General features: G+C 45.2%; 1 protein-coding gene across 3 annotated transcripts in view; it reads right to left on the bottom strand.

Annotated features, from left to right (window-relative positions):
* PSEN2 (presenilin 2) overlaps window positions 1–6,232 on the bottom strand; it is a 29,528-nt gene extending 23,296 nt beyond the window's left edge. The window contains exons 1-3 of one of the 3 annotated variants that reach the window (XM_034764715.1): window positions 6,113–6,232; window positions 4,905–4,971; window positions 1,943–2,143 (exon numbers count right to left, since the gene is read on the bottom strand). The gene's annotated coding sequence lies outside the window, so the exon portion shown is untranslated. The remainder of the gene's footprint in view (window positions 1–1,942; window positions 2,144–4,904; window positions 4,972–6,112) is intronic. The other 2 variants (XM_034764714.1, XM_034764713.1) reach the window with 2 other exon arrangements.
* Window positions 6,233–20,051: the final 13,819 nt, after the last annotated feature.

Here is a 20,051-nt window from a genome sequence, read left to right as displayed (position 1 = left end):
AGTAATTCTATCCCAATCATGCTAATAAGGTCAGACCAAGCCATATAGTTCTACCAATTCCCCCTTCCCTTGTTCATTACGTTTCGTGTTAATAGTATGTTTGTTTAAAGTCTCCGACATCACAATATAGTATTACAGTGCCTGGTCTAGATCCTTACTAGCAATTGACCCTTCAATGGTCACTACTCTCAGAGATGATCAATTCCATTCAAAGCCAGAATGGTCCCCATTTCCTTTCTGCATCATCTTCCTTATGTGAATGTACCCCTTGAGGTTGGTAAATAGTTCCAAAATGGGGACAAATAAGGACATTCACACCCCTTTTCCACAGACTTTGGCAGTCAGCTTCTCCAACACTCCTATTTCTTTTAACAGATTCTAAAAAGCTGTGCTCTGGACCATCAAATTTCAGGTCTAGCCGCTCAAGCACAGTCTGCTACAAAACATCTCATTTGTTTAAGTGAGCGCTCCTTCAGAGCAGTAAGACTTTAGGATCCAACTTTTTTTTTTCCTTCTCTCTCTCTCTCTCGTATTTGTTGAGCATGGTCAGCGTGCTTAGGTCTATGCAAAGCAGAGGAAGACAAGGCCCCTGGCTCAAGGAGCTCACACTTCAAACAGAAATACAACACGATGGAGACACAAAGCACCAGCTGACCAGGAAAAGGATGTCAAATTAGTACAGTTTGTTTCTACGCCACTTTGACTGGTGGATTAGTGCTGACAGGCCTCATGGAAGCAGTGGACTATAAGGAGGTATATATGAACCAAGAGTGGATTCCTGGCTCCCAAGGACGGCGAAGGAATTCCACTCGACAGGAAGCAAAGAAAGTTTCTTCCATAGAGTCAGATATATTTGTCCATTTTACCAAATGGAAGTTGCCTATAGACAATGAGTTTTCCTAGGCTGGGGCTGGGAGAAGGAAAGACGCTTCAGGAAAGGAAATCAGTAAAGAAAGCAGGAAAGGTTGAGACAAACAAACACACTTCCTTTATAGCGCTAGTGATAGCAGCTTTCAAAAAAAAAAAAAAAACAATGTAACAAACAAATGCAGGTTAAGTCTGCATTTTCATATTGTTCAAACAACCCTTGAATATGAGCCTCTGAATAAAGTGAATAAGGAAGGGCAACACCAGTTTTAAATATGATCCTAATAGTTACCAAAAAAAAAAAAAAGTGAAAAATAAATAAATAAATCACATCATTTTCTACTTTTCCTCTGTGGAGCCAGGAGTTGTTACAATTCTCTCAATTTATATAAAAAATTGAGAACAGAGTCAAGAGGCTGATCCTGCAGACTTGTATGACAAAAGTGAAATGGAATGATGACCCTATAGTACTAAATAATTGCTATTAGTAAGTGACAGAGATGGGAATTGAACCCAGTAGTCCTGGCTCTAACTCTCCTATCTATTTCACACAGTGGATCAAGCGGCGTATCGCTCCACTGACTTCAACAGAGCTGAGGATTTGACCCACTGTGTCATTATCCAACTGCAACAGGTACCGTTTTCCTTGTAGGCTTATTCCACAAGACCACATGTTAAAGCTCCCTTGTATTGCACAAGAGTAAGTACTGTATCCATTGGAAATGAAATACAAGATCAAGATCAGAAAGATAGAGCACAGAATCGCTGGTCTACTCTGGCAGGAGATTTATTAATTGACTTGAAAGTTCTGAAACCTACTTATACAGTTCTCTTTGGTGATAATTAGGTGAGGAGGCCTATTTTTTCTAGCTATGTTTAGCTCAAGGGAAAAAAAAAAAAAAAAAACCTCTGAAGCAACAAACAGATTTTCCTTAAAGTTTAGGTCACAAGGGTCACTGCTGTTGGTAAACACACCAAACAAGGAGGGAGGAGTTAGTTTTTAGAAAATAACCGGGAAAACAAATACAGAGGTGATGTTACTCTTACAAACTCCATGCACAAAAATAAGCCTCACCTATGCAAGTCACCAAAATGACATGAGGTTCACAGTAAATTGTGTAGATATTCAAAGCATGATACTGAGTGATGCCTGGGCCCCTCTTCAGCAGGGCCTGATTATATCCATGTCCTCCGCTGGGCTCCCTGGGGTTGGTTCCTTCTTGATTAGGAGATACTACTACTTGTCCCGACTCCCAACCACCACCCACTTATGGCACTAAAATGAGATATCAATCATAGTAAATTGAGAGCTTTTCCCGCCAACATGGCTACCATCGCTTGTTGGGGGGTGGTTTAATTATGTTGATGGGAGAGCTCTCTCCGGTCGGCATAGAGCAGCTACACGAGCTATCTTACAACGGCACAGCTGCATCGGTACAGCTGTAAGCTCTCATGTAGACATGACCTTAATGTTGATGTTTAAATCACCACCACGAGGCATCCGAGTTCACCTCGGGCAGTTCACACCTCTCAGAGCTATTGTTACAGGCACAGTGGACTGGCACAGACATCCCTGCTTCAGTTACACTGTTACAGTTGTTTCTGAGCCCTAATAAGAGGTGATAAATACTGTAGGTGTACTGCTATGTAAACCATATGCCAACAGCAACAGTCAGCTATCTCTGAGATGAATGGTGGCAACCAACCAGCATATTTCTAAAGAGCCAGGAGAGGTGAAATCTTGGCCTAGAATGAAGTAAATTTGTCTACTAGGAAATTCTGTAAAGATTTTTAAACATCCAAGCAGAGCAGATCACACTTAATTTTAGTGACTCAACCAAAGGTGCCCCACCCTAACCTTCCCATTAAATCATACACAGTACAGAATTCATCTGCCTTGGAATTAAGAAGTCAGCTCTAGGGGAGGAATGTTGGTCTTGTGGTGAAAGCACTAGAGTGGCACTCAAATTCTGGGATCAGTTCAAAGCTTTGCCACAGAGCTTCCAAGATGATTTCAGGTAAGACACTTCATGTCTATAAGCCTCTGCTCCCTATTTGTAAAACTGGGACAACAATGCTTCATTTCTCTCACCCTCTGTCTTGTCTATTTAGACTGTAAACTCTTCAGGCACCCAGCCAACCATGCAGTAAGACTATCCCTGCTGTGGTACAATGGACTCCAATAACTTTTAGGGTCCCAAGGTATAATAAAAATATTTTGCCATCATCATCCATCCATGGATTTGGCTCTGTGGTTCCAAGGAATCTAAACATTTCAGTCTTGTTGCTTTGACCAAACATGCTTCCCTTCAGGCGAAAAGTCTGACAGTTTTGCTGCGACAGATAGGATATGAATTCAAATATTGATAAGATGAATGATGTAAGCACGAGTTAGAGCAGATTTTCCCCATCCTCCTCTTACCTCCCTCTGTACATTTTTAAGAGGGCAAAATCCATGTCTCTGATCCACAGAGCAAACTCTGCCAGCTGTGGCAGTCCACTCTCCCTACATGTCTGGAAATTCCAGTGTGAGAGCAGAATGTAAGAGTAGAGATCATGTAAGTGAAAAAAGTCCACCCTCAAGTAGGGATGCTAGAGGATGCATATGGATATCTACAATAGTTCCCTGAAAGTTACTGCAATTACCACTTACAGAAAATGGGGATGTTGCCAGGTAAAACTGTCACTAGGCATCATGGGAAACCTTCAGGCCTTCCCCTTCTGGAATGTATACCCAAATTCAGGCTCTCAATTAAACACGTCTCAGCCATGCAATAACTCCTTAGCTATAGCTATGAGCTAGCTTTCTTTTTGCAAAGATTGCTGGATTTCTAATGCCAAGGACGTCTCACTTGTCTTCATCTTAGTGTGATCCACAGCAACATTTTCAAAGCCGGAAGTTTATACAACATTCATATACACCTTGGTCACCACAGCCAGTAACAGAGTCTGTCACACAAAACTGTCACTACATCATGTTACCGGATTGCAAATGGGCGGGCTGCTAGTAAGCGTATTGGGTGTTGATTCACACTATGAAACATTCTGAGAACCATGTGCCAGAGAATTTTTCTAGGCCATTCATTTGAGGATCACTAACATTCATTCCAAACAAATACCAAATGGTAATAGTGATAAATATTTGAAGGAGGAATAATAATCGTGTATCTTATCCACAAGAATATATCTTGGGCTCATCTCTACAACTATGGGCAAGTTACCTATGGTTAAGTCATAGTACTAAGAATATCAGAGGGGTAGCCATGTTAGTCTGTATCCACAAAAACGAGGAGTCCGGTGGCACCTTAAAGACTAAGATTTATTTGGGCATAAGCTTTCATGGGTAAAAAACCCACTTCTTCAGATGCCTGGAGTGAAAAATTACAGATGTAAGCATAAATATACTGACACATGAAGAGAAGGGAGTTACCTCACAATGGGAGAACCAGTGTTGACAGGGCCAATTCAATCAGGGGGGCAGGGGTGGAAGAGGGATGTGGGCCACTCCCAATAATTGATGACGAGGTGTCAATACCAAGGGAGGAAAAATTGCTTTGTAGTGAGCCAGCCACTTCCAGTCCCTATTCAAACCTAAATTAATGGTGTTAAATTTGCAAATGAATTGTAGCTCTACAGTTTCTCTTTTTTTTTTTTACCCAAGAAAGCTTATGCCCAAATAAATCTGTTAGTTTTTAAGGTGCCACCGGACTCCTCATTGTTTTAGTACTAAGGATCAGGACCTGGGTTTTAATTCATTGCTCCGCCTCAGTCTTACCCTAGGACAGGGATCAGCAACCTTTGGCTCATCCGTTGGCCCATGCCGCTTCCCATAGCTCCCATTGGCCTGGGACAGCGAACCGTGGCCAGTGGGAGCTGCGATCGGCCGAACCTGTGGACACGGCAAGTAAACAAACCAGCCTGGCCCACCAGGCCCATATGCCAAAGGTTGCCGATCCCTGCCATGGGACCTAGCAGCCAGCCACTCAATATATTCATATCTTGTTTTCCTTATTTAGAAAATAGAGACAAATGCTCACCTTTCTTACAGGGGAGATGTGAGGCTAGATATCCATGGAGTGCTTGGAGATCCTCAGACAAACAGTGCTTAAAAAAAAAAAAAAAAGTTTGTGAAAAAGGGACTATTCAGAAAGGAGCAATGTTAACATCAGTTCATTCTGAAAGAACTAGTATTTAGCTCCAGGGTTTTCAAAAAAATTCCTCTAAAACAATTTGTCCATAGCTGTCCTGCAGTCTTCTCAAGCCAAACACCATAACACAAGATTAGGGCATCAGCAACAGAAAATAAAACTAACACCACTGTGAAACTGACTGGTTTAGTTTAGTTCATTGGTTGTTTCAGATCTGAACTAACAGTATAAAGAGTAAGATTTTTAAAGTTGTTATGGCCTTAACCAAAGGTATCTTTAGAAAACAGAAATAAGGGCCTGTCAATACTGCTTTTAACAGCAAATATGCACAGGGGTTAAGCGCATGGGTGCTGGAACAATTTTTATAGTGGGGGTATTGAGAGCCATTGAACAAAACTGTAAACGCTGTATATCATGGAAACCACTTCCAGTCAGGGGGTGCTGCCACACCTCCAGCCCCCTAGCTCCAGCACCTACGGTTGTTAAGCGTTATGCGAGTCCACATTCTTCCTACCAAGGCAGCGGTTTCACGTTGCCAGTGTGTACGCAGAGACAAGGAGCCAACCCCAGCCTGGGACGGACACCAGGAAAGTGCCTAGAGAACTGAGCCCAATAACCCAACTTCAACCACCCCGGCTACGAGGCAGAAGAGACAGGTCGGTCAGCGAGGGGGTGGACCTGGGAGCCCCCTGCAGGGCCATAACACGCTGGGCGGGGCGGGGTCACCCGCAAGACCCCTCAGCAAGAAGGGCTGTGGGGGATGTTACCACAGAGGCCCCGAGCTGCAACCTTGTCCCTCTCGCACCCCTACAGCGCGGGCCCGAGGAAGGGCCCACTCGGGGTACGGGGCGCAGAGACACGGTACCCCCACCCCAGGGCTGGGCTGGGCTCCTCAAGGCAGCGCCCGAGTTCTCCAGGCACCCACCCGCCTGCGGCCCTGCCCCGCCCCAGCAGAGCCTCTGGCCCGGGCGGCAGCGCACTGGGGGAACCAATGCCAGCAGGAGCCGAGAGCCCCGGCTCCAGGAAGCCGATGCAAGGGGAGGTCGGGCGGCCCGGGCCGCAGAGGCTCCCGCAGCCCGGGGTATCGGTATCCTTACCCAGCCCAGCCCAGCGCAGCGCTCTCCCCCAGCCGCATCTGCAGCGCCCGGCTCCGCACCACTACGAGCTCCGCGAGCCCATTTACCCAGCCCTGGCAAAACCCGACCCCGCTCCGCTCCTATTGGCTCCGCCGCGTTCCTTTTCCGAACGCGGATTTAGGGTTAGCGCGGCCTCTGATTAGCCGAGTCGGCTGTCGCCCATCGCCTACTTCCTCCCACCCCGAAGCCTCTCCTCCAATGGAGAGGAGGAGTGCTGAGGACCAGCCAATGGGAAGGCGTCGTGCGGAGTGGGCGGTGTTCCTTATTTCCCCAGCTGGTGGCTGGATCATATAAAGCGTGCGAGTGATTGCGCTCTGGGGACGTATAGGAGACTATTAGCTTGCTCGGTCTAGCGCAGCTCCAGAGCCCGGGCTGTTTGGGTCCCCATGGTTTAGCCCAGCTAAGGAATTATTGCGGTTTGACCCATACTTCGCTTTGAAACGACGGCGCAAGAACCGGCCAGTTCAGAGGATTTTGGGGTGGTGCGAAACTTTTGGTTCAGTGTTGTCGTTAGTCTGAACATCTGCTGTACTATTAACAATATCAGCACGTTAGCTCTTCCTTGGCACTGCAGGCTGCCATGTGACCTAGCATTAGCTTTTCTCTTAAAAAACAAAACAAAACAACCCAAGCTGTTTTGTTTTAGCAGGTACACAAGTAACTGATGGAGTAATTCACTTCCCATTAGAGCAGGTGGGCTCACTCTCCATAGAACTGGAAGAATTCCCTCTACAGTAAGTCTGACCACTTTCAGGAGATCCTGCAATACTCTCCTCCTTGACAAATTACCTGGACTCTAAATAGCAAGATAGTGAGTTTTAAAAAAGCTTATTCCCCAAGCAGTCTCCTTATCCTGGGAAGTGAGAACTTGGAGGAGAAAACTCCATTAAGTTCACCAAGGACCTCACTGTGCAGATTTAACTTAAATAGGAAATGATTACTAGCTATAATGGTAATTGGCACTATAGTATATCTGCCTAGAGCCCTGTAACCTTGCTTGCCTCACTCTTGGTTTCTTCTGACTTGGGCCATTTCTAGCTATATATCTTAAATGATCACAGTACTGTATAACCGTTTAAAAACTGTGCCCCTTGCTGACTCCTTTGCCTTCTTGGCTTATCTGTCTGGACTAACTGACCCTTTGACTTCCTTTCTTCTGTCCGGTTCTAGTCACCAGAGTAAACAAAGCACCTGGGATTATCAAACTAGGTGTCTACCTCTCCCCAACACCAGCGCTCCCAAAGCTGTAGTCCGTCTCTCCCAGGAGGAGAAGGGAGATTGAACAAAGACTACTGCAGTGTTGCCAAATATAAGTGCTCAAAAATCATGAGACAGGCCTCCTAAAAACACAAGATTAAGTTTAAAATTATGAGATTTAAAATAATAATGTGAGATGCTTTTTATTTGCCTTCTGTTTCTTTAAGCCTCTAGGGTGCATTTGGGCTACATTTTCTTATTTCCCCCTGCAACTATCAGAACTAGAAACTTACTTTGTTTTTTACATTAAAGTTGAGATCCTTGTGTATTCATATGACTCCAGGAGTTGGGGCATTAAGAAAAATGCCAAATATTGCAAGACTTGCAAAATGGCAGTAGGGATGCCACCACTGAAGTACAAAAAACTGGGATTTCCTGAGCCCATAAAACTGGACAACTGGCGGTGTGTGCTGAGCACCTTACAGATTTTCCAGGACAGCTACTTCAAAAAAGGGACAATCCTGGGAAAATCTGGGCGGGGTGGCAACCCTAACTAACAACACTAATGGATTGTGGTCATGTAGGGCTCATCCTGCTTCCCTCCAAGTTTATGTTCTGTCTGTTTATATCTGGTTTCCACGGGAAAAAAAATCCGCTTTAGCTGTGTGTCTCTGTGGTATGTGAGTGAATAATTCTAAGACAATGTGGTCTGTCAGACCCTTTCCTTGAGAGTGCCTGCTAAGGAGCTTTCAGCCTGGGAGTCCCTTCACATGCTATTTCTGAATACATCCCCAGAGAAGCATCTGACCTTAGAGGAAGCTAAAGAATCCTTTCTACTAGCTGCCCAATCCATATTAGTGTGTGCTGTGGAAAAAGGCTTTCTGCTGCATTTTTTTTTTAAACAAACAAATTTGTGCAGTCATTTCCTTAAAGCACTTTTCATAAATAATATAGGGAGAAGAGGCTCTTATGAAAATCTGACAAACGAAACCTCAGCTTTCCAGCGCAGAAGGTCATATTCTCTTTCCAGAAATTGTCAGCTGGCTGACTGTTTTTCTAAACACAGAGAGACATTCATAGGGGTTGCCCTCATGGGAGAGAGCAAAAGTTGGACCACGCTGATCTGTCCTAAACTGTTATAGTTGTCCAGGTATAGGCAGTGAGTCATGGCTATTTAATGTCAGGAGGTATAAATAACAGCTGGAAGCATGATTTCTGATAGAAGTGAAACAGTGAGATGCTACATAGGCTCTCCAGTGGCAATAGGCACAACACTATCCATCAGAATAGCATTAAAGGCCTCTTCAGTTACATAGATGACATGCAGGAGGATCAGTCTCTGGTGTGAGTTTCTGGAACATTTACTCTAAAATACACAGACCGTGTTCCTCAAGAGCCTTAGTAGGTTTGTCATAGCCTGGAAACCTGCAATCCCTCAGGGAAAAGTAATTACTGAAGTGTAACAGGGTGGTCTGCCCATCTAAGGGCCAGGAGGCTTTGGGTCGGTCAGCCCTGATCAACTAGCCTTTCTCTGCTACACCTGTGCTGGAAGTTGGACTTAAGAGGAAGGCAGCCCAGCAGCAGAGAGCTGGCTGAAGGGGAGAGCATAAAGCTCTGGGGGGCTGGAGGAAAGCATCAGGCAGGCAGAGTCCTGGGGAAGGCTTGAGGTAGGAAGGCCTGGGAGTGGCTGCTTGGGTAAGGAGCCCAGGAGGGGCTGAGAGGAAAGGTGGAAAGGAGCCTGGGAAGGGCCAAAGCTGAACCCAGAGTTCTGGGCAGAAGAGTAATGGAATTAGAAGATAGCCCCTCAGAAAGGAGGACCTGGGTCAGTGGGAGACTGGGACAAAGACTTTGTTTTATTTTCGGTTTTTGGACTAGGAGTATTCCAGAAGGGGTGGACTTTTGTTAATGACTTAGCTGGAGGGTGAAATCACTGCAGCAAGTCACCTCTACAGCTGTAGTAGGCTGAAGAATGTAGTGAGGAAACTGAGGCAGAGCACTACAGCAGCGGGTCTTGCTGTGAGAGGAATGGGGAGTCGTGTAACATCAAGGTGCACATCTTTCTCATACAAACACTGGCGGTCACTGAGGTGGGCCTGCACATTTGTTGGACTTTCAGAACTTTGCATCCTTTTGAACTGCAAACTCTGAGATGCTGACCAGGTGACAGGCATGGAATTCCTTTGCTGTTTCCTTGAATTAGTGTGCATACCAGATGCTGCTGTGTGGCTTCAAATCCAACCCCTCATCCTGAATTTGGAATCCAGCTCTGAACAGTATGGCTGGTCCCTATTATTATAATGGACAGAACTAAAATCTGGATTCAAACACTCCACGATTCTAGGGACATTTGGGTTTTAGTCTGAACTTTGTTCAGGCCCATTTCTACTTTGAAGCGGCACTTGCTGATTGACAGTTGGCTGAATGTTCCCTGATCATCCACGCTGTGCTGATGCATATACCAAGTAGGACCTAATGTTCCACTGACTTCCATATTTATAACATGGCAGATACTGTGGTTATGGATGTCATAAGACAGCAGCAAGCCAAGCAAGATATGAGACCTAAACCAGTTGAAGTGGCATGGGCCCAAGGTCGTAGGGTGGCGTGGAGGGTCGGACAGAAAATTTCTCACACCTAGGCCATAATCTTGCAACCAGAGCCACACACTCAGACATTGGCACTAGTGCTGAGGTTTGATTTAAGTGGGACTCTGCACAGGCATAAAGGTCAGCTGGCACAGATTAGATTACAGGATCAGCGACTTACTTAGGCAGAGGTCTGCACGTGCGTATCAAAGCAGTAATCCCATCCAAGATAAATGACGATGCCCAACTAGCAGGGAGGCCAACAGTAATTCAGACCAACCCATTGAACTGATGACACTAAAGATCTAAAATGTTTTAGAACTGATAAACATTACTCTTATCCAGAACCTGTCAAAATATGAAAACCCCACTTAAAGCCCAATGCTCGGAATTGATGCAGCGGTAGGGAAGTACTCAGACCAGCAATAAAAGTGTTTAGCTCCTAAATTTCATTTGTCATAAAATAGGCATGACTGGGTGTGCAGTGTTCTCTAGTTTCTAAATGTTTTGAATCAGTCTCTGCTTTTGTGTTCAAGGCACGTTCTCCTAGCTGCTCCCCACCCTCCAAAAACACCAACAAAAGCCACTGTTTTGCTGAGAGAATATGCAGCGTTGCCAACTCTTGCAATTTTATTGCAAGTCTCATGATAGTTGGTGTTTCTTCTAAAGGCCCAGCTCCTGGAATCATATGACTGTGAGAATCTGTTTTCACTGGGGAGGGAAAAAAAATCAGCTCTCATGGTTGTGAAGAAAAGCTGGAAAACATGACCTGAGTGCACTCTAAAGACTCAAACCAGAAGGCAAAGGAAAAGAACCCAAACTGTATTTGCTGGAGCTCCCCCTAGTGTTCTGCAACAGCATTGAACCTAGAAAGTCTGAGCCTGATCCACTGTTGTCTTAAGGTTTCAGAGTGGTAGCCATGTTAGTCTGTATCAGCAAAAACAACGAGGAATCCTTGCAGCACCTTAGAGACTCACAAATTTATTTGGGCATAAGCTTTCATAGGCTAGAACCCACTTCATCAGATGCATGGAGTGGAAAATACAGTAGCAGGTATAAATACACAGCACATGAAAAGATGGGAGTTGCCATACCAAGTGGGAGGTCAGTTTAATGAGACAATTCAATTAACAATAATGACCCATCCATTCGCAGTCTTTATTCAGGCCTAATTCGATGGTGTCCAGTTTGCAAATTAATTCCAGTTCTGCAGTTTCACTTTGGAGTCTGTTTTTGAAGTTTTTTTGCCACTTTTAGGTCTGTATTGAGTGACCAGGGAGATTGAAGTGTTCTCCTACTGGTTTTTGAATGTTATAATTCCTAATGTCAGATTTGTGTCCATTTATTCTTTCGCGTAAAGACTGTCCGGTTTGGCCAATGTACATGGCAGAGGGGCATCGCTGGCACATGATGGCATACATCATATTGGTAGATGTGCAGGTGAACGAGCCGCTGGTGGTGTGGCTGATGTGGTTAGGTCCTATGATGGTGTCCCTTGAATAGATATATGGACAGAGATGGCACCGGGGTTTGTTGCAGGATTTGGTTCCTGGGCTGGTGTTTTTGTTGTATGGTGTGTAGTTGCCGGTGAGCATTTGCTTCAGGTTCGGGGGCTGTCTGTAGGCGAGGAATGGCCTGTCTGGACAATTTATATCTTCAAGTCAGCGGGACTGCTATGGGTACCCGCATGGCCCCACAGTGTGCCAACATTTTTATGGCTGACTTAGAACAACGCTTCCTCAGCTCTCGTCCCCTAACGCCCCATCTCTACTTGCACTACATTGATGACATCATCATCTGGACCCATGGGAGGGAGGCCTTGAGGAATTCCACCAGGATTTCAACAATTTCTACCCCACCATCAACCTCAGCCTGGACCAGTCCACACAAGAGATACACTTCCTGGACACTACAGTGCTAATAAGCGATGGTCACATAAATACCACCCTATACCGGAAACCTACTGACCGCTATACTTACCTACATCATCTACATGCCTCCAGCTTTCATCCAGACCACATCACATGATCCATTGTCTACAGCCAAGCTCTAAGATACAACCGCATTTGCTCCAATCCCTCAGACAGAGACAAACACCTACAGGATCTCTATCAAACGTTCTTAAAACTACAGTACCCACCTGGTGAAGTGAAGAAACAGATTGACAGAGCCAGAAGGGTACCCAGAAGTCACCTACTACAAGACAGGCCCAACAAAGAAAGTAGCAGAATGCCCCTAGCCGTCACCTACAGCCCCAACTAAAACCTCTCCAGCGCATCATCAAGGATCTACAACCTATCCTGAAGGATGATCCCTCACTCTCACAGACCTTGGGAGACAGGCCAGTCCTCACTTACAGACAGCCCCCCAACCTGAAGCAAATACTCACCAGCAACTACACACCACTACAAAAGTGATTTTTCCTCCCTTGGTATCCTACTGTTAATTGAATTGTCTTGTTAGACTGACCTCCCACTTGGTATGGCAACTCCCATGTTTTCATGTGCTGTGTATTTATACCTGCTACTGTATTTTCCACTCTATGCATCTGATGAAGTGGGTTCTAGCCCACGAAAGCTTATGCCCAAATAAATTTGTTAGTCTCTAAGATGCCACAAAGACTCTTTGTTGTTTTTGTTGTCTTAAGGCTCCTTGATCTGTCTTATTTCCCCCCAGCCCCTCTTCCCAAACAGTATCCCTGGCACAGGCGATCCCTGCAGAAGCCCAGAACCACCTCTGTTCCTGCTCTCCCCTGCAAGAACCTCTACACCATGGCTAGGGCAATCCTTAGAGCTTGTGGCCAAACCAACCCTTGGTAGCTCCAGGATTTGGGATGTGCAAGCTGCCCTCTCTCCATTCCTGCTCTGGGTTCTGCACGAACACAGGATGAGTTCCTTCCCACATGCTTTGCTTTCCAAGCACGTGGGAGAATGTGCCTGCTAATCCACTCCTAGGTGTGCAGGAAAGGCAAGTGCCACATCGGTGCAAAAGGAAAAGCCCTTCCATGAGGACTCTGGGCTTCCCAAGTTGGAAGGGAAAGGGGTGGCCTGCAGCTCTCACTGGATTGTCACGCCCTGCCCAGACATGAGGGCCACAGCTACGCAAACTGCTGCAGATGGTCTGTGGTAATTAATGCTGTTTTCCCTACATGCTGTGGACCCTGCTCACCCAAGAGACTTCCTGAGGCACCAGGTGGTTGAGGAAATCCTGGAACCATGAACAGCTGGAGAATCCAGTCAACAGTAGGGAGGCAAAGCTCATCCCTATATAAACTCCTTGCTTACTGTGAATCCCCTGAGATTTCAGTGTTTGGGGACAGAGTCCTATGTCTCTTCTGAAGGGGCTTGGGGAGCAAACCCTACTTCCCCACTAATTCCCACTCCTCTCTGCTGGGTATTCCTGCAGAGGTGAGAATAGAGGCCACTAACAGAGTGCAGGGAAGTTTGTTAGGTCCTTTGTGTGTGTCTTTTTGTTTGAGGGCAAGTGTATTTAGGATTAAGATAAATAACTATTGCTGTAGAAGGTTCTTAGACACGAGGACCGCAAGAGTGGACTGGAAATCAGACAACATGGAGTTGATAATGCAATATCACATTAATTAATACTTAGCACGCATGAGCTTCTTCCACCAAAGGATATCAAAGTGTTTTGCAAAGGTGAACAAGCCTCACTTACCGATATGGAATCTGAGGCAACTGGCAAGGCTAGCACAGGGAGGTATAGTCTGGCCCAAGGCTCCTCTCCTCTCCTTGGTTTTTATACCCTTTGGATACTTATAAACATTCATGTCTCTACTTTAGCCAGGCTACAGCCAGGGCCAGCTCCAGCTTTTTTGCCGCCCCAAGTGGTGAAAGAAAGAAAAAAAAAAAAAGAAAAGAAAAACCCGATTGAGCGGCCACCGAAGAGGAAGAGAGGGAGTGAAGGACCACTGCCGAATTGCCGCCGAAGACCCGGACATGCTGCCCCAACAACGGGTGGACTGCCACCCCTTTCTATTGGCCGCCCCGGCACCTGCTTCCGTCGCTGATGCCTGGAGCTGGCCCTGGCTACTGCTCACATACCAAGTTCCTTTAAATGATCCTCACAGGTCAGCCCTGCTAGACCAGGGGTTCTCAAGCTGGGGGTTGGGCTCCTCAGGGTGTCATGAGGCTATTACATGGGGAGGTCGTGAGCACCCCAAACCCTGCTTTTCCTCCAGCATTTATAATGGTGTTAAATACATTAAAAAGTATAAGGGGGGGGGTCGCACTCAGAGGCTTGCTATGTGAAAGGGGTCACCAGTACAGAAGTTTGAGAAACCCTGTGCTAGACCCTCTAGTTTCACATAATGGAATGCATCTGTTTGGGACACTGTACCCATTTCAGTGGTTCTCATTCAAATAAGAGCCATCAAGGCAACACCATCTACACCCTGGCTGCCCACCCTGCTTTCTGCATTGAGTTGATCTTGGCACAGGAGAGTGTCTTGCCCTCAGTTTTACTAATGTAAGGTGTTAGTAACAAAGCTAAGGATACTTCTACTAGATCATTTCTATCCTTTAAATCACAGCATGCGAAATGAAGTCGTCAAGTTACTTTTGCCCTTCCCAGAACTGTTTTGATTCCCATCAACTGTTTTGATTCTAAGAACTGTAAGAGGCTCACTCATGGGAACTACTGGCTGAGAGAGATTTTTTTGTTTTTTAATGTGACGCCCACAGCAAGACTTTCTGCAAATTCTTGAATATTTTGTTCATTAGTAGGACATTAATCAGATAGCGGCGTGTCTGAAATTTGGACAGAAATCAAATGACTCCTTCAGAGGTGAATGTCATAGACTGGAAAATCAGTATTGTCCCTCTGAAGCTTTGGGATTCCTCTTGGCTTTGCCAATTTAAGGACAAATCCTCTTTACCTTAGTTCCAGTGAAGCTGACAGGATTATGCACATGAGTAGGGCAAGCAGGATTTTGGGCCCAAGCCTGCTCCAACTGAAATCAATGGCAAAACTCCCATTGTCTTTAATGGGAGCAGCATCAGCCTTGGGATAAAAGAAAGGACAAGTTTTAAAAATATACAGTATGCAAAAAAAAGTTCTTAGGAATGATTGAGATGAGATCCATCCTTCTCAGGTGGGATCTGCCTGGTCACAGTGCCCTCTGCGCACAGAAATGGAGGGGATGATCTGGACCTAGGAATTCAAGTTATCCGTTAGTATTCATCATATCTCTGGGTAAGCCTACATAGCAGCTGAAACGGGGCTTCCCACACACGCAATCCTGCCCAACGCCCTGGGTACATACTCAAGCAGCGAGCCCATACTGTTGTGGCCACCCTGATATTTTTAGCACACTAGCTCTGCTCAAGTTAGTGTGTGTCTGTCTACTGGCACTGGGAAGCAGCCTCCCAGTTGCTATGTAGATGTAGTCTCTGCATCTGGCCCTTTGTATCCTATAAGAGATCCTTAGAATGCACACTAGGGGGCAGAGGCCTACTGTGTATGGATTTCCATCTGCGGCAGAACCTATTGTCATACACATTACTGCTTTGCAGTCTGTTACCTTTCATGACTGTCTCTGAGGTGTATTTTATCAAACATATGTGAAATTCATTGACTGCTCTCCTTTATGGGGAGTTTATCTGTAAAACGTCGCTTGCAAAATTCCTGGCACTATTTAAAGCTATTGTTTTGAAATTGCATTCCGTTTGCCAGATTCTGATATGCTAGTCAGACGTGCCTAATTCAGCGCTCCATCTCTTTTCTAACCTCGCTGCTTTTGTCTGGTGCACTAGATCTCACCAAGATTTCTCAAATAAACGTCATCTGAAGGTTCTCTCTCAGATGCACCAATAAGCATTAGAACTGTGTTTATAGTAGCATCCAATTTTTCTGTGTCTCACCTTTTTAAAGCAGCATGTTCAAATGACATATCCTGTCCACATTAGGGCTCCCCTCATTGACCCAGTTCAGCAAGGTCCTTAAGCATGTGCATAACTTTAATCATAAAGTTGCCCTATTGACTTTAATGGTTGAAGTTATGCATGTGCTAAAGTACCTTATTGAATCAGGCCTGTTGGTAACACTGGCGGTGAAGCTGACCTGATGGTAGGAATGGTAGAAAATCTGAGCTATCATTTTGTTTTTGTGGGGGATATTTTGACTTTTATAAAATAACAATCTGGCCTTTGATTTTAATATTTGCTTCCCCTCTCTGAAGTTCACCTACTTCTCCACGTTAATCAGTGGAATTCCTTTGGATTAAATGTCATACTATTTCTTAGACTCTGTCTAAACACAGAAGTCGCACCAGTCTAACTAGATTGCTTTTTAAGCCAATTAATGAAGCTGGTGCAAACCCCTGAGTAGCTGCTATTTTGATTTCACAGTGACTTATTTTGCTTAAGTTTAAAACTGTTCCTAGTCAATGTAAACTAAACCAGCTACGCCTAATTTAAACTGAAATAGCAGTGTCTACAGAGGTACTTGTACTGATTTAACTAAATCAGTTTTGAGTCATGCTGTTAGTTTCCCCTACGGTACCTTGAAACTGTAGGAGAAACAGAACCAAGAATATGTCTTTATAAAACAGAGGTTGAATGGATGCTTTAAGTGCAAAAGTCAATGCAACCTTAACAGGAGTTCCTACCTGCTACCACAATACAAACTTAAAACAGAAACTGGAGACTCTTCTAGCATTTTCACCATAAGACACTTTACTTATTGTTTTCCCATGTGATGGACATGATCACTTCAAGAAGGGCAAACTAGCTAATTAATCTTAACATCTGTGGTTGTCCTGGATACTTGAAAGTCTGACACTTTACTAATGAGTTGCATACCTCCTTTCATGGTCCCCATTTATTATTTTTCATAAGTGCAGTAAGGCTGGACTATTTCCATTCCCAAAAAGCTGGGCTATATATTTCACCTAAATCTCCTTAGTATTGATGTGTTGTCACAATGATATGACTGCAGCCTTCATACTCAGGCCAATATGTAATAATTTGCACTTCTATAGGGATTAAACTGTACACACATTCAGGCTGAAATTCACCCCTGTGCAGAGGACCAGCCCAAGACCTATGCACCACTTAAGCCTCTGAGATGGGGATAAAGAGGGACTTAATTAATGCATAGGTCTTGGGCTGGCCCTCTGCACAGGGGTGAATTTCAGCCTAACAGTTCAATGTCAGGCCACTCCTGTGTGGCAAGTTATATTAAAATAACTTCCTCCAGTGCTGGGGTAGAACATAGTAGCTGCTTAACAACTCACAGCTGTTAAGGCCAGGGAATGAAGAAGAGTACCATGCTGAACTGAAACTGCTGGGGGCATTTAAGGAGGCAGTATGTAAAGTTAGTGACCTGGAATAGGACTGAGTCAGGACTAGATATGAATGAATATTGCAAATGAGTAAATCACAAACATTCATTTGAATACAACCTGCAAGTCTGCATCCAAAGTATTTGTTGAACCTTTGTATTTGCTTTTTCCCCACATCTGATGCGCAAAGTGTTGTTTGCACAGTCTCAGAGAATGTTGGGTCCTGAGACAACTAATACAGTAGAAAAGACAATGTACTGCAAGCAGGTTGGAGCAAACTGTGACGCTCACATTGTCTCAGTACTCACCACTGCAGTCAGAATCTCTTTACATGAGGGTGGCCTTCTGCATAGCAAAGGTGGGATAGTCTGGTGACTGAGCAAATAACTCACCTGGCTCCTGTCCGGTCAGAAGCTCTTTTAAGACTGTCTTTAATATGTTTGTTCAATACCTAGCATGATGGAGCCTTGGTCTCCAGGCACTGTTGCAATGCAAATAGTAATTATTGCCTTCAGTAAATAAGGATGGAGACAGGAGATGAGCCCTAGACAATGCAAATATAATGAAGTCTTTCACCCCAGAATGGGCTGGTGGGAAATGTTAGAAAAGCAGCAATGAGGGAGTGAACAAAGAGGCAATACTAATATGCAAGTGAGAAAAGGGTTGGGGCAGTTGTGGGACAGTTGGAGACATTCCGAAGTTACAAACAGATTCCAAGCTGAGTGTCAAAAAAGCGGGTTTATATCTTCACTATGTTCAGAAAAAGACAACAAGTGTTGGTGACTGAGCCTCGGACTCTATTCCCAGCTCTGGGTCTGACTCACTGACTTCCTGTGGACCCTGGGCAAGTCATGTAGGCCAGCATTTCACAAATGGCCACTCATTTTGGGTGCCCAACTTGAGACACCTTGACCCTAATTTTCATATGTGCTGAGCTGGCACAACTCTGCATGAAGTCAGTGGAAGCTTTGGGGGCTGAGCACTTCTGAAAATCTGGTATCACAAGCTGGGCACCCAAAAACAGAGGCACCAAAAAGCAGTGGGCAGTTCTGAAACTGTTGGCCTTCATCTCTCCTTGCCTCCATTTTCCCATCTGTAAAATGGGTGTGATGATACAAAGGGCAGGTCTACACTTAAAACGCTGCGTCGGCATAACTGCATTCATGCAGCTACTCTGCTGTAGTGCTTAAGGGAAGATGTTTCTCTGCCAGTGGGAAAGAGATCCCCCGTCGGCAGGTAATCCACCTCCCCGAGAGGCAGTAGCTATGTCGACGGAAGCAGCTCTCCCATCGACATAGCACTGTCTATATGGGGGTTAGGTTGGTATAACTGCGTTGCTCAGGGGTATAGATTTTTCCTATCCTGAAAGACGTAGTAATGCCGATATAGGTCTGTAGTGTAGACTTGGCCTCACTGTCCTTTGTAAAGTGCCTTGAGATCCATGGATGAAAAGTGGTATTGAAGTGCTAAGTGACTATTATCCTTAATGAAGATGAATGATCACCACTTCTTCGTGCTCACTGCCAGCTGTTAAATACCTTCTCACCCCACCTCTGCTTTCCTTCCAAAATTCCTTCTGTAGTCTAGTGCAGTGCTGTTTAATCTCATGTTTGTTTATTTCAGGCCTCTTGCTGAGGGCTCCCTAACTGCCTCTGATTCATTTCACGGTTTCATCCAAAGCAACCATCTTAAATGTCAGTTAAATGATTTCCCCTGTTCAAATATTTTCATGGCTCAGAAGCACAGCATGAAAATATTTTTATAAGGTCAAATCCTGCCATCCTGACTCAGGTAAAACTCCTGGTGAACTCCGGACTGCAAGATTTGGCCTGTAGTCAAAACAACCAGTTCTACAGTGAATATAGCCTGTAGTCAAAACAGCCAGCCTCTACAGTGGAGGCATTCAGCAGTTCTGAATGATGGGGTGTGAAGTCCTTGTAGACTAAGGTCATGTCTACACATACAGCACTGGAGTGGCGCCGCTGCAGCGTGTCTGATGCTCTATGCCAACAGGAGAGCTCTCCCATTGGCATAATAAAATCACCGACATGAGCAGCAGAAGCTATGTCGGTGGGAGAAGCTCTCCTGCTGACATAGCGCTGTCCACACTGGCCCTTCTATCGGTGTAACTTACGTCACTGGGGGGGGGGGGTATTCACACACCTGAGCAATGTAAGTTCTGCTGACATAAGCTGTAGTATAGACATAGCCTAAGTGTTGAAGATTCTCTCACTGGAATGGTTATGTCCCTATATTTTCAATAGGTCTGAGTTTGACTTCTAACCTCAATGTCGAGCTAATCTAGCTATTCTGATTATCCCCATTCCTTGAATGGATACCCCCTACATAGCCAAGGTCCAGTCAAGCCTACTCCTCTGAGGGCATGGAGAGCCCTTAACCACCAGACCCACTGCAGGAAGGAAATAGGAGGATTCAGAAGAATTGAGGAAGGCTGGCTTTTTGTGGATAAGGCACTGAATAAGAGCCTAGGTGATGATTTCCAAGCTCTGCCACAGACTGCCTGTGTGATCTGATAAGATGGGGATAAGAATTCTTCCTTTGTCTGTCTGGTCTATTTAAACTGTAAGGTCTTTGCGGGAGGGACTGGCTCTTACTAGATATGTGAGTGCATAGTGCCTAGCTCAAAGGGACCTCACCTAGCCTCTAGGTGCTATTGTAATACACTAGCAATCATACATGAAGTTTGCTCTGCAGGAGAATCCTGCATCCCAGTAGAAAGGGATTGCTGGGGGAGAGTGAGAACAGGGCCAGAGGATCTGTTACCCGGGGTTCTTTCAACCTAAAGCTCTTGGTAACT

This window comes from Trachemys scripta, chromosome 3 (genome assembly GCF_013100865.1).
Source record: "Trachemys scripta elegans isolate TJP31775 chromosome 3, CAS_Tse_1.0, whole genome shotgun sequence".
NCBI classification, from domain to species: domain Eukaryota; kingdom Metazoa; phylum Chordata; order Testudines; family Emydidae; genus Trachemys; species Trachemys scripta.
The sequence above is the reverse complement of the archived record's forward strand: the minus strand, read 5'-3'. Positions and strand labels throughout refer to the sequence as shown.